Consider the following 15,476-nt stretch of genomic DNA (forward strand, 5'->3'; position numbering starts at 1 on the left):
TGCACTCAATCCCCTCATCCAGATCATCGATAAAGATATTAAAGAGGACCGGCCCCAGTACCGAGCCCTGGGGGACACCACTTGTGACCAGCCTCCAACCAGATTTGACTCCATTCACCACAACTCTCTGGGCCCGGCTATCCAGCCAGTTTCTAACCCAGCGAAGCGTACACCAGTCCAAGCCCCGAGCAGCCAGTTTCTTGAGGAGAATGTTGTGGGGAATGGTGTCAAAAGCCTTACTGAGGTCAAGGTAAACCACATCCACAGCCTTTTCCTCATCCACTAAGTGTGTCACTTTGTCATAGAAGGAGATCAGGTTTGTCAAGCAGGACCTGCCCTTCATAAACCCATGCTGACTGGGCCTGATCGCCTGGTTGCCCTGCAAGTGCCGCGTGATGACACTCAAGATAATCTGCTCCATGAGCTTCCCTGGCACTGAGGTCAAACTGACAGGCCTATAGTTCCCCGGGTCTGCCCTTCGGCCCTTCTTATAGATGGGCGTCACATTGGCTAGCCGCCAGTCAACTGGGACCTCCCCCGATAGCCAGGACTGCCAATAAATGATGGAAAGCGGCTCGGCCAGCTCCTCCGCCAGTTCTTTCAGTACCCTCGGGTGCATCCCATCCGGCCCCATCGACTTGCGCACATCCAAGCTCCGTAGCAGGTCGCCAACCATTTCCTCATGAATAGCGAAGGCCACATCCTGCTCCCCATCCCCTTCCGCCAGCTCAGGGCACTGGGTATCCAGAGAACAACCGGTATTGCCGCTAAAGACTGAGGCAAAGGTGGCATTAAGCACCTCAGCCTTTTCCTCATCCTTAGTAACTAGGTTTCCCCCCGCATCCAGTAAAGGATGGAGATTCTCCTTAGTCCTCCGTTTCGCGTTGATATATTTGTAAAAGGATTTTTTGTTGTCTTTAACGGCAGTAGCCAGGTTGAGCTCCAGATGAGCTTTGGCCTTTCTAATTTTCTCCCTGCACAGCCTCGCTACATCCTTGTAGTCCTCCTCAGTGGCCCGCCCTTTTTTCCAAAGATTATAAACCCTCTTTTTTCTGCTAAGCACAAGCCGCAACTCTCTGTTGAGCCAGGCCGGTCTTCTTCCACGCCGGCTCGTCTTTGGGCATGTGGGGACGGACCGCTCCTGTGCCGTTAAGATTTCCTTCTTGAGGAGCGCCCAGCCTTCCTGGACTCCTCTGCCCTTCAGAACCACCTCCCAAGGGACTCTGCCAACCAGCGTCCTGAGCAGCTCAAAGTCAGCCCTCCGGAAGTCCAATACAGCAGTTTTACTGGTCCCCTTCCTGGCCTCGCCAAGAATAGAGAACTCTACCATTTCATGGTCACTCTGCCCAAGACAGCTTCCGACCACCACATCTCCCACCAGTCCTTCTCTGTTTGTGAAGAGAAGGTCTAGCGGGGCACCTCCCCTGGTAGGTTCACTGACCAGCTGCATCAGGAAGCTATCTCCCACGCTCTCCAGAAACCTCCTAGACTGCTTTCTCTGTGCCGTGTTGTGTTTCCAGGATATGTCTGGGAAGTTGAAGTCCCCCACGAGGACAAGCGCCGATGATTTTGCAACTTCTGTCAGTTGCCTATAAAACTCCTCATCCGTCTCCTCATCCTGGTTTGGCAGTCTATAACAGACCCCGACCAGGATGCTAGCCTTGCCGGCCTTCCCACGGATCCTAACCCACAGGGATTCAACCTTATCATTCCCAGCCTGGAGTTCCACAACATCAAAAGATTCTCTAATGTAGAGAGCCACGCCACCACCCCCTCTGTGCTGCCTGTCCCTCCTGAAGAGCCGATAGCCAGGCATTGCAGCACTCCAGTCGTGGGAGCGGTCCCACCACGTTTCCGTGATGGCAACCAAGTCGTAGCCTGCCTGCTGCACGATGGCTTCCAGCTCCTCCTGTTTGTTACCCATGCTGCGTGCATTAGTGTAGATGCACTTCAGCTGGGCCATCGCCTTCTTCCCCAGCCTAGCCATTGTTTCCCCCGGCACAGCTCCAACAAGCCTTGTTTGAGCCCCGTCCCCCTTCTTACCTAGTTTAAAGCGCTCTCTATGAGCCCCGCCAGCTCCTGGCCTAGGATCTGTTTTCCCCTTGGAGATAGGGACCCGTCTGGGGCCATCAGGCTGGGCGCCGAGTAAAGCTCCCCATGGTGAAAAAACCCAAAATTTCTGTGCTGGCACCAGCCTCTGAGCCACCTATTAACCACGTGAGCTTTCCGTGTCCTCTCCGTGCCTCTCCCTTCCCCCGTAGGGATAGACGAAAACACCACCTGCACTCCCGCTCCCTCCACCAATCGTCCCAGCCCCCTATAGTCCTGTTTGATAGCCTTGAGGCTTCTCTTTTCAACATCATCACTGCCAGCCTGGACTATCAAAAGCGGGTAATAGTCAGAGGGGCGAACCAGGTTTGGAAGCTTCCTGGTAACGTCTCTGACCCTGGCCCCAGGGAGGCAGCAGACTTCCCTATGCGTGGGGTCAGGCCGACAAATAGGGCCCTCCGTTCCCCTGAGGAGGGACTCGCCCACAACAATCACCCTTCTTTCTTTCTTGGTGGAGGCAGTCCTGAGGCGTGGAGTCAACTTCCTCACCTCAGGCATCCTCCTGGGTAGGCTTCCTACCTCGTCCTCACCCACCGGTCTCTCAAGCTCCAGGGCCTCAAACCTATTGTTCAAGGGCACCTGGGAAGGCGGCACCGGAAGGGGAGGGCACCTCCTGCGAGGTCGAGAGGGGACCTGTCTCCATTCCTCCTCAACTCGCAGGTCCCCTCCCTCTGCCCGATGGCGACAGGGCAGGGGGTCCACCCCCCTTTGGGGCGTCTCACCCTGGTCCCTCTCCCTCTGGTCCTGCAGGGAGTTGCTCCACCAGTCTATCTCCCGCTCGCACTCCCTGATATCCCTCAACCTCTGCACCTCCTCCTTGAGTTCCGCCACCATGCGGACCAGGTCGTCCACCTGCTCGCACCTCACGCAAGCAGTCTCTCTGCCTCCCGCCGATGGCAGCAAGAGGCTCAGACACTCCCCGCATCCGGAGACCTGAACTGCCGCATGTTTGGACGGGCAGTCGGTCTGGGTGTGTACTGACTTCCTAGAGAAAGCACCGTGCCTGGTGGAGACCATTGCAGCCCAGCTGACGGGAGAGTGCCGTTAGAGGAGTTGTCCCTATGGGCGGGTGTGAGCGCTCTGCCCTTCCTGCCCACCCTGCCTGCGCTAACTGCCTCGCTAACTGCCGCGTCACTCCCCCCGCGTCACTCCCTGTTTGCCAGCCCTGTTCGCCGCGCTCCTGGTCGCTCGCGCTCCCTAAGGGCTGCCTTTGAACGGCCGGGGGGAGGAGCTGTCGCTGACGCTGCTGGCTCCGCCTACGCCTCGTCAGCCTCCCTCGCGAGGGCTGCCGGTGCCTGGCGGCTCCCTCACGTAGGCTCGATGCCCGAAAAATAGCCCTGCCTGTCCCGATCCTGCGTTCCGCTGCAGCATGCGTCTGCCCCGGAGCCGGTCGCCTCGGCAAGTGGCCTGCTATTGCATGGCACTGGAGGGCATTTGTCAGGCTGGAAGAACAATCTGTAGTCTGGCTGTGAAGAAATCACCAATGTAATAACGTTCAGCAGCTGGTTTTAAACTGGCCAAACTGTCTGCACTTAAGTTGTCTCTCTGCACAGAAGAAAAGCCACTGGGCGGGGGGAACCCAAGCCCCCCAGATCTCAGTCGGAGAGGCTAAACTCCCCCAGCTCCCTGCAGGATGCTGGTGATGCCCTGGACACTGCGGCACTCAGATGACTTCCAGAGCAGCCCAGCACATGCAAAGCGCTCCTAGGAGTGATCGGGCTGTGATTGCAGGTGCTTTCATGAGTTTACACAAGCTGTCAGCTCCCCCCAAAATCTGTCTGCAAATTGCTGATTGCCCCATTCCTCGGAGGAGGCAATGCTTGGATGCTGGCAATGTACTGACAATGTGAAGAAGATGGGAAGAGGGGTGTGATTCTTGTCCACAGCACTCCTGAGCAACTGCTTAAATCATTTAACGCTGAATAAATTATGGTGTAATTTAGCTGCATAGCATTTCATGCTCAATTAGTGCCACTTTAGAGAGAGGCAGTTCTCTACGGAGGGTGAAGCTCGTGAATTTCAGTCTGCATTGGGAAAAAAAAAAAAGTATCTTTAAAGATAAAGGGGTAACAATGGTAACAACACAACTCTCTGGAAGAAGCAGGGAGGAGAGGAGCGACTGCAAAGGAGGAAAAGGTAGATAAGAGAGAGGCCACCAATAGGTCTTCTTTGGGAAACAGATATATCTGCTAGAGAAATGGTGCTGGCAGCATTTCTGTAGGATACAGCCATTTCGTTAGGAATGATCTACCCTCGGGACATGGTCACCCCTGGCCAAAGCAAACCCAAGAGGCTGGATCAGTGAGTGAGGTAAGGCAAAGGAAAGACACGAAGCCCTACAGACAACATCCCACGGGAGAAAGCTGGTGGGGAAAGCAGAGGGGCCTGGTGGTCACGCCAGGGCTTGGAGACCACTGCTGGAGGTGAGTTTGTACCCATGGTGTGACCTAGCTAGCTGTGACCTCCCCTCCTTGGTACCCACCGCAATGCGGGGGCATGGGTGAGGACATCAGATTTGGAATGCCTAGGGAGCCCTCTTCCTCCTGCCCATCTCCACCGCCAGTGGCATCTGAGCAGGTGGGATGAGAGCCACCCAGGGGTCAACCCATGGGAGAAGGCCACAGCAGCTTAGGGTCAAATACCACAAGGAGCACTTTCCCCCTCCCCAGTCCATGCTGGGAGAGGTCCTTGAGGTCCCACCGAGCACCCAGTAGCATGAATGTGCATGAATGACAGCAGTGCTGCGATGGTCTCAATTTGACACAGCTCCAAGACGCTGATACCTCCGCAGGACATCTCCCTTCAAGCTCACAGGCCCACAAAGTCTGTCTTGAGCAACCATGTTCTCACCCCATGCCCAAGGAGGCAATTCCCCAGCCTAATATGTCTCTGTGACAGAAAGCATTTCCTGATGTTCAGATGCAGTTTTTCTTGCTTGATCTCATTCCTTTCCTCCCAGTGAAGCCACAAGGGGACCCTAAATATCCTCCCCCCTCCTTCCAAATTCCTGCAGGCAGGCAAGTCCCCTGAATACTCCTCCTTTAGGGCCTTCCCTTTCATCACTCCTGCCCATTTATGAAGTGCCTTCATGTTTCTGGCAATGTCAGGGTGCCCAGGCAGTCCCACAGGCACTGTCTCCAGGAGAGGACTGATCCAGACATCTTGCACAAGACCTGTGTGCAAGCAGGCAACACACTTGGCCAGTTCCCTTACCCACCTCCTGATATCAGGTTGCCTCAGCTTAAGAGAAGATGAGGCTGTGCTGCCAAAAAGGATGCTAGATTCATGACTGAAAAGATATTTAACAAGCACAGAGAAGTGTAAAGCTTTCCTAAAAGGGAGCACAGCATAAGCTTCCTTCAATAACAGGCTCCTGCAGGTCTGCAAATAAAACAGGAGCTGTCCTATAAAGATCTTAACCACAGGTGTGGAAAATGCATAGGGAGCAAGGGACTGTGCTTTGAGATGACAGACATCAGTGTAGGGTAAATGCAGACACCAGAATAGCAAGCACCACAAAGCCAAGTACCCCACAGTGTCTGGATAGGACAAACAAAGAAGAACGCAGACGAGGAATTAAGGCTGTGGAGAGGATATAATAAACTGCTTAGCAGATATGCCAGCAGTTGTGGAATGGAAAGGAATGAAATGCAGCATAAGGCATTTAAACATCCTCTTTAAGCCAAATAATTCTGGAAATAAACCACAGGTCATCTGTCACGACCCCCTCTGTAGCACAGCCCTCTTGTCAGGAGTCGCATCTGGTTTCTGCTGAACACAGTCCAGCAACATGGATCTGACCAGAGCATCTTACAGAAAACCATCCCTTGTTTCAAAGATGTGAAGAAATCACCACGTCCCAGAAGTTACTACATCCCTGGGATTTTGACTGAACAGCTAGTCACATTTTTTGCTGCAAATCTTACTGGAATTTGTCTGACCTTAATTTCCAGCTGCTGGCTCTTGTGTTCCTTTCCCCGTGTGACTGAAGAGCCTTTCATACCTTGTATTTTCTTCCTGGGAAGGTACTTACACACTGCAATCAGTTATATCTCAATCTTCTTTTTGATGAGCTAAACAGATCAAGGTTTTTAAGTCTCTCATTGCAAGGCTGTTTTTCTTCCAGCTCCGCAGTCATTTTTGCAGCTCTTTCCTGCACCGTCTCCACTTATTGAACATTCAACACCTCATTTACCTGCCCTCGCCTTCCTCCCAAACAGTTTTGCTCATAATTTCCTTGAGATGTGGAAAATTAGTCTTTCTGAAGCACTGTGTGTGTATGTTTCCTCAGCCAGGGCTGTCCTCTGAAAGATGCCACAAGTGACATCAAACTAGGATTGCTGGCATCAGGCAATCACCAGTTTCCAAAGTAGTGATCTTGCTGATTGCTTCATGCTTACTTATCTGTCCCTCTTATTGGCACAGCATTCCCTAGTCCCCGTGCAGTACCCCTGGAGTCAGGAGAAACAGCATCTCTAATTTTAAACACTTGCCTAAAGCTTCCTTGGAGGAGCATAATGTCTTGAAGGAAGCATCTAGCTGTGAGGGTGTAGATTCTGATTTCTACTGCCTGTTGGATGTGCGTATAGTGCCCCTTCACTAAAACAAAGGCTCTCCAAGGGCTATGACATGGGATCTGCCCCAAAAGGGCTTTCCCTCAGTGTCTCAGAGCATTCATCTCATGTCTCCTGTCTGGGCTCCTCTTCCAGACCCCTTTCCCCGCAACAGCCCCTGCCCCACTGCCTGTCCCCAGACTATCCCTTGACCTTGATAACAAAAGTCAAGCAGCCCTTGCTTCACAAATTCCTGCTCTTGGCTGTATATGGAGTTGCACTGTTTAGTATCATCTCGGGACATTATTAATGTGTTGTTTACTTCTCTCTCCCTATCATTAATAAAGATGTTAAACTAAACCAGCTCTAACATTGATCCCTGTAGCACCTTCCGGACACCTTCCTCCTTGCATGGTCCCCTGTACTTTATCATGGCTCAGTGTTTACCCACCTTAAGCCAATTTTCTGTCAGGTGTCTCAGCTTGTATCCACTCCAATTTGAATTAATTTCCCGGGTAAGATTTCGCAAGGCACTGCATCAAACACTTTATTAAAGGTGGCCTCTAGACACTTGCATTTTTAATTGAATATAAACAGTCTCATCTGAAGAGATAACGCACAGGTTGGAAAACACATTTAGAAGAAGATAGGGACACGCTTTGTGTACAGGGAGTGGGTATCAGTGTGGGCTTTCAGTTGTTTGAACTGTATATCAGTTCAGGGAATGCTGATTAAAAGTGCCCCTGCTCCTTGCAGCTGGGTTTTTGATTCTGGTCACTTTTACCTGGTGTGAATGTTTTGATTCACTAGGTTTGCTTTGTTTTGCTTTGGTTTTAAATGCAGCTATAATTTTTTAAAGACTTGCCTTATCCCACACCTCTGGGACAAGTTTCCAAACTGCTTGAAAATGCTTAGCACAGGTTCATTTTCTGGCAAAACCCAATTTGCCCAAAAGCTTTGGTTTGGAGTGACTGATACCACTCACAAATTTGGCCCAAATCTAGCAAAGAAGGGCTTGGTAGGGGATGTCTCTTTGGGGACTTGCATCATGGTTATTTCCAATGTGAAATGTTCAATTTCCATGTCAGAGCACCTATGTGGGCAGAGGGAGAATATCAAGTGATGGACTGGGTGTACAGATGGACTTCAGATTTTGCCGTCTCTCCATGTCTTTGAGTGGGTCCTGTCATCAAAAAGTAGGCTAGCAGCTGCATGCTGAAACTGCAGCGGGGCCAGACCTAAGTGACACTGATTAGAGCAAGGGGTAAAAAATTGTCCCTGGATGGCACAAGGAGATGGGGAATACAGGCTTCTATGGGGATTGTGAGAAACACAGGACCCACTCAGTGGGGAAACAGGGGAGGGTCCTGTCATCAAAAAGTATATAAACTGTGTTTTGGAACCAGTAGGTGCGCTCCTGCTTGTGGGATGCCTGCCATTGCAATCGTGAATAAATTACTACTTCACTGCGATCCTCGCCTGACCCTAAGTTATTGGCTACGGAGTGTTTCTCACAATTTGGGGGCTCGTCCGAGATCCAGTCACCTACCGGAGAGCCCCACCGCCGCAGCAGCAGGAAGGCATGCCCCGCTGATTTCAGCGGTCCTGTGCATCGATGGTGGTGGTTCTGCGGAGAGCTGACAGAGGGCCCGAGACTGATTAAAGAGGCAGGATCCATGAAGTAGTGGGGAAGGGAAGAAGGTAGGCACTCCGGGGTTAAGAATCAATCTGGTAACTCTGTGCACAGACCAAGGTAAGAAATATTAAGTATTGCCTTGGGGGTCGGGTGAGACTCTGAGTGACGTGTGATTGAGACGTACTTTTGTACGAAGCGAGTGTGGAGTCCTGATCCGTGGTTCTGTAGCTCCGCGAGGGGCGTGGCCGGAGACAGAGGAAGCGTGAGATAAGGGAGAGAAAGGAAGAGTCTCGGGAAATTTGGTGTACGGTAATCCTTGCACGGGGAAGTGCTTGGAAGTACACCAGGGAATCTGGTAAACTCATAGGTGTGCGGTAACCCTTGCACGGTAAAGTGCTTGGCAGTACACCCCCATTTTCCAGAATCAGAACGTTAGTGTGTGGTACCCTGCAGGAGGGACATTTCTGTAGCAGCACACTGACAAGGGCTAGGAAAAATGGGAAAATATGAGTTCCAGGGGACAGGGAGATATCCCTGGGGGAGTGCCTACCGAAAGTTCTTCCTGAAGAATGATAAGAAATTGAAAAAATAATCTCAAAATTAGAGGAGATGATAAAAGAAAAAAAAAAAAAGGTTAAATATTATGTATTAGTCTGGACAAAAGAACCAATTAAGGAAACAGCAGTATTTTGGCCAAAATACAGGCCTGATGAAAATTCAGGCTTTAAATTTATGTGTAAACAATAAGATTCCTTTTTTTTCAGAGAAGGAGCCAAGTTATGCTCCCTATAATCCTAATATTGCACCGGTGGCAGCAGCAGTCGCTCCAGGAAGGGAGACAGGGACTGCAATTAACACTGTCCCTAGAGGAGAGTGTACTCTAGGCTTTGGCAAGAATTAGAACAAGGTAGAAGAGATATTGAGAATTTCGCCTTCCCTGATACTAACAGTACTAACACTAACTGTGTATCCTCTTTGGTGAACTCCCCCCTCTCCTTACCGGCAGAAAGGTGTTAGGGGTTTTAAAAAGGAGATGAAGTCTTTAATTGAGGACCCCATCAGGCTAGCTGAACAATTAGACCAGTTCCTAGAACCTAATTTATACTCTTGGGGAGGAATTATGTCTATAAGTATGTTGTTTACAGGGAAAGAAATGGGAATGATCAGGAGGAGAGCTGCTATACAAAAATGGGAGAGAGCTCATCCTCCAGGACCAGGGGTAATACTGGCAGAGCAGGGGTGCCCACTTGCCGATCCTGGCTGGAGTGGTTATAGTGCGCAGCACAGGGGTCATGTGGGAGACTTGAGGTCGGGGTGGGGGTGTGCTCGGGGTGAGTCCCGGGGACCTGGTGTCCCGGGGGCTCTTGAAAGTTCATTTTGTGGTTGGAGCCTGGTCAGATACACAGAAAAAGCTCCAGAAGGTGGGGGGATGTAGTGAACAGTCACTGTGGGGGGCCCTCCTACAGGAGGCCCTGAAGGTGTATGTCAGGAGGGGAGATGAGAAGGAAAAGCAGAGAGCGAAACTAGTGGTATTGACAGTATAGCAGGTAGTGAGGCAGAGGGTTGGAGAAAGAGGAAGAAAATCTTCAGGGGGAGTCAGGGCCAGGATGGAAAGGAGAGGAAGAGTGATGAAGGAATGGCAGGCAAGGAAAGCTCAGGGACAGGCTTTGAAGTGTGGCCAGGCTGGCCACTTCAAATAGGAACAGGAGGAGAGAAGGACAATGGGAAAGTACAGGCTGGAGAAAGATAGAAAGAAGTGTTAAAAAGGGTTCTTGAAGGTGTTAAAGGTGTGGTATGTAGTGTTTGACAGAGGTGTTTTTTGAATGAGTTGGGAAAGTTGAATGAGCAGGGAAAGAGGATGTAGGCATTATCTAAGTAACAGTCTAGAAGTTTTGGTATATTTGCTGTGGTGTTTGGTCAGTTTCCCAAGTATCGAGAAGGGGGGGGGGCGGGGGGGGGGGACAGCCTGCTCCACCAGGGGCCTCTCCACAGGCCGCAGGGGGCTTCGGCTCTGGCGCCTGGAGCTGTTATAAATTACTCTTAGTCAGAGAGAATTTGAATTAAGTCAATTAGTTTATTGAGTAAGCGATCAGCAAGCAAAACAGCGCTGGGCGGCCGGGGAGCTCATGCTCCTCCAAACGGCGCGCAACTTCCCCCTTTTGCAGTCCCCTTTTATCATCAGGCTCTTCCGGGGTTACGTGGCTTTCTTCTACGCGGCTGCGTCAGTTGTTGCTAGGGAGTCGTCTCTGTCCCTCTGGTGGTCGCACAGATGAAGGCAGTCATCCCTCTCTCTCTTCCTTATTTGGTTATATTAGTCCTCAAGACAGGGGAGTACGTTATCGGTTTAGCAACCCACTATTTACACAATGTTCCCTTAGCCATGTATCTGAGATAACCTGTTTCTGGGGGATGTCTCAGCATTCCAACCTTGAGCAACTCCCTTTGTTCCCTTCTTAATGTAGCAAAATAATGAACAAACATTCTTATTGTCCATCACAGAGCGCCTCCACCCCCTCCTTCTGTGCTGATTTTGGTGTCTGCGGGGAGGTTTCTTGCTCCTCGCTCTCCCAGCTGCTGTTGAGCAGCAGGTTTTTGTTTGTTTGTTTGTTTGTTTGTTTTCTTGGATGTGCTCTCACAGGGGCACAGACTGTGTTGCTCATGGCTTGGCTCTGGGCAGTGGTGGGCCCCTTTGGGGCTGGATGAAATTGTCCCTTATCTGCCACGGGGTGGTTTCTGGATTCTCCTCGTGGGGGCTGCCACTGCAGCCCCCCCCACCGAACCTTGCCATCAAACCCAATACACTGGGGCAGCTAGGTCATTACTGGCCTGTAAAGTATCAGGGATTAAATTAACTAATGAAACCCTAAAAAGTGATGGGGTAGAAGGGGCTGGGATAACAGTGCCACCTTTGGGGGATACCAAGCTGAGACTAGGGGATAAAATGATCTCTGGGCAATTATTGTATGTACCCAAGGCAGGGACTAACTTGTTGGGAAGGGATTTGATGATGAAATTGGGCATTCAAATAGTAAATTGTTAGACTGGAATAACAGTGTTATTAATGGGGTGCTCTCAGGCCCTGAGAGCAAAGATATATTCACCTCTGACTGGAAAGACCCTGAAATGGGGGTGGAAGCAACAATACAGATGGACAGTTTTACCTCAGGGGTTTACAGGGCCACCGATTTATTTGGGCAAGTTCTAGAACAGATTTTGGAGCAATTACAACCTCCCGAGGAGGAATTACTGTTACAATATGTGGATGATCTTTTATTGTCAGGACAGAAGAAAACAGTTGTGAAGAAAGCTACTAACAAGCTATTCAACTTTCTGGGAAAGCAGGTGTCCTGGTTTCAGTTAGGACAGAGTTAATTTTCCTCCTAGTAGCTGGCAGGGTGCTATGTTTTGGATTAGGATGAGAAGAGCGCTGATAACATGCTGATGTTTTAATTGTTGCAGAGCACTGCTTACACTAAGCCAAGGACTTTTCAGCTTCTCGCTCTGTCCTGCCAGCGAGCAGGCTAGGGATGCAGCAGGAGCTGGGAGGGGACAGACCCAGGACAGCTGACCCAAACTGGCCAAAGGGGTATTCCATACCATCTGACGTCATGCTGAACAATATATAGGGGTGGCTAGCCGGGGTGGAGGGGGGGCCGGCTGCTCGGGGATAGGCTGGGCATTGGTCAACGGGTGGTGAGCAATTGCATTGTACATCACTTATTTCGTACACATTATTACTATTAATACTATTATTATTATTATTATTGTTATTATTTTTCCTGTCTTAATAAACTGTCTTTATCTCAACTCACAGGCTTCACTTTCCGGTTTCTCTCCCCCATCCCGGAGAGGGAGGCGGGAGGGTGAGCGAACGGCTGTGTGGTGTTTGGCTGCCAGCCGGGCTAAACCACAACAGCAGGGCTTGGGAGTACTGAAAAATAAATCACAGTATGTAGAAAGAGAAGTCAGGTATTTAAGGCATCTAATGTCTGAGGGAAAACGGAGAATAAATCCAGAGAGGATTCAGGGAATTGCTGAAAACTAAGAAAGAACTAAAAAGTTTTAAGAGAGAGATTTTTTTTTTAAGGAATCAGGAGCCACGAAGTCTGAGGGAAAATGGATACTCCCTGATGGGAGAGAAATGCTGAATAAAGCACCAATGAGGCAAATAGTAATCGTTTTACGTCAAGAGAGTCATTGGGAGGTGCAAGCAATGTGTGCTGTTGTGCTAAGAAAGTATGTCTGTGTAGGAATATACACTTTAGTGAAGCAAATATGCAGAGGATGTACCATATGTCAAAAGGTAAATAAAAAGGTCATCCGTAACCCACCTAGAGGGGGACGGGAGCCAGGGATTCGACCTTTCCAAAGTATACAGGTAGACTTTACTGAGTTACCTAAAGCAGGGAGACTTAAGTACTTGTTTCTCCTAATTGACCACGTGACTGGATGGGTGTAAGCTTTCCCCTCGGTATCTGCCACTGCGAACAAGGTGGCTAAGGTATCACTGGAGCAAATAGTCCCTAGATATGGGATAGCTGAAAACATTGATTCAGATCAAGGAAGTCATTTCACTTCACAAGTACTGCAAGGGTTAATGCAGGCCTTAGAGATCGAGTGGGATTTTCACACTCCCGGCACCCCTCCTCTTCTGGGAAGGTGGACCGAATGAACCAGACATTAAAGAAGCAATTAACTAAATTAGTGTTAGAAACCCAACTTCCTTGGGTAAAATGCTTACCTTTAGCACTCCTACAGGTTTAAACAGCACCAAGAAAGGATATAGGAATTTCACCATATGAGATGCTGTTCGGATTGTCCTATCTGGGCAGAAGGGATGAGATACCGCAATTCGAAACAAGAGAGTTTTCTTAAGAACTGTATTCTGGAGTTGTCCTCTTCTTTGTCATCTCTCAGAACCCGTGGGAAATTGGGTCCTGATTCGGACCTGGAAAGGATCAACTCCAGCCTGAATGGGAAGGACACTTCCAAGTACTACTAACCACTGAAACAGCCGTAGGAACTGCGGAAAAAGGTTGGACTCACTATACTCGAGTGAAGGCATCCGTCGACCCTAGTACCTGGGAAGCTGTTCCTACAGAAGACCTGTTGGAAGTTGAAATCGAAGAGAAAAATCTCATAGTGGACTTTGAGCGGGATAAAAGTTTACAATTGTAAACTAACCTTTTATTTTCACAGGTAACTAATGAGCGTGACTCGTGATTGAGAGAAAGGACAGACCTATAGCGAATTGAAGTGCTCCCAAGGGGGGTTTGTTATAGTAGTAGTGTACATCTTATTCTTTGTATTGATAATTATTTGGAAACCTAAGGTTTAAAAATAATGACATGGAAAAATCAATTATTAATTTTGTTTCTAGTGATTGTAGGCCTCAGAGAAGGCCTTGGTCAATTGGCAGCTTGGAAAAGGCATGACCAGATAACAGTAAGACGGGATACCCTGTCAAAATAGGGGTGAATGTGACAGAGGGTTATGTACCACAATCCGTCATGTTTGATGCTTGTGAGGTGTTAGCTTGTGGAGGTTTAAATGCCCAATGACAATTGAGCAGAGAGAACAAATAACTGGCAGAGACCCAACAGCCAGATTGAGAATAGCTGTATGGAAACGATCCTCTATTGCCATCAGAGAAAGGGAGAAACTCAAGGAGAAAACAGGAGAGAAAACAGGAGGCCCTCTTTGAAATGCGGCAGTTCAAACATTTGAGATTGAAACAGGGTATGGGGATGTGAATGCCTGGATAGAATGGGTCAAATATACTGTCCAGAGTCTCAACCATAGCAATTGCTATGCTTGTGCCTCGGGATGACCGATTGCCCAGATAGTGCCCTGCCCATTGGGGTGGACCAAGGATTCCCAGGGGATGCGATGTATGATTGCATTGTACCAAGAAAAGACTGCCTGGGGAAATGAGGCCTGTAAGTCTCTCTCTTTGCTGTTCCCTTCCTTGCGTGATAGCAATATCAGGGTTCCCCCTGCATTCTCTACAGCTATAGGTAACCATACAGCTTGCCTCTCACGGCAGGGTGTGAGTGCTACCCGGCATCTGGGAGAATTTGCCTTGTGCACGAGGACCTTGAATGCTACCAAGGACTCGATGGGAAATTGCTCAAGACTTGAGATCCCCAGGGCAGATCTCTGGTGGTACTGTGGAGGGAAGATCTTACGGTCCACCCTACCATCTAACCGGGGAGGCACTTGTGCACTTGTTCAATTAGCTATACCCTTCACCCTGGCATTTGAAAGAGAATCATCACAAATACCCAGAAGAAGTAAAAGAAGTTTAGGAGTATCATTCGATGATAGAGTGTACATAGATTTTATTGGGGTGCCTAGAGGAGTTCCCGATGAACAGAAAGCCAGGAATCAAATTGCTGCAGGGTTTGAGTCACTGTTCTGGTGGGTAACAATCAATAAGAATGTGGATTGGATTAATTATATTTATTATAATCAGCAGAGATTCATAAATTATACAAGGGATTGCGATAAGAGGAATCGCTGAACAACTAGATGCCACCAGCAAAATGGCTTGGGAGAACAGAATAGCATTAGGTATGATGCTCGCAGAGAAAGGAGGTGTGTGTGTGTGATACTGAGCAACCATTGTTGCCCTTTTATACCCAACAATACTGCCCCAGATGGCATAGTAATTAGAGCATTGCAAGGGTTTACCACCCTTGCCAGTGAATTGGCAGAAAAATTAGGCATATTTACATCCTTGATCGTAGTAGCAGGAGTTCTGACAGCCATTGGTTGTTGCACTATCCCCTGTGTAAGAGGACTAGTACAGTGGTTAATCGAAACTGCACTATTGAAACAAATGACCATGGAGCCACCACCTTACTCAGATAAGAGGATGATATTAGAGGAGATGGAAAGCAAAGAAGGTGAAGAAGAGGAAGATATCTACCAAATTACACCTTAGAGAAAAGTTTTGCAAAAATCAACAATTTATAAAAAAAAGAAAAGGGGGGAATTGTGGGAATAAAAATGTTGTTTTTGCAGAGTTACATTGTTTAAAGGTAAGGAATGGGGTATTGAGATATGCTTGCAGTGATAAGAAAACTTAGCAGGAGACCTTGTAAAATGCAGACAACCAGACTCAGAGCAATTAGGTGAAAATCACAGTGTTAAGTCAAGTCAGATAAGTGAAGAAA

At 49.0% G+C, this 15,476-nt stretch overlaps 1 long non-coding RNA gene across 1 annotated transcript; it reads left to right on the top strand.

Moving 5' to 3' along the window:
• Positions 1–2,107: 2,107 nt before the first annotated feature.
• On the top strand, positions 2,108–15,184 carry LOC121063008. Its single transcript, XR_005815783.1, has 3 exons — positions 2,108–2,118; positions 8,462–8,467; positions 15,024–15,184. It is a non-coding gene; the product is annotated as an uncharacterized LOC121063008 (long non-coding RNA).
• The last annotated feature ends 292 nt before the right edge of the window (positions 15,185–15,476 follow it).

This window comes from Cygnus olor (assembly GCF_009769625.2).
Source record: "Cygnus olor isolate bCygOlo1 chromosome W unlocalized genomic scaffold, bCygOlo1.pri.v2 SUPER_W6, whole genome shotgun sequence".
In the NCBI taxonomy this organism is placed as follows: domain Eukaryota; kingdom Metazoa; phylum Chordata; class Aves; order Anseriformes; family Anatidae; genus Cygnus; species Cygnus olor.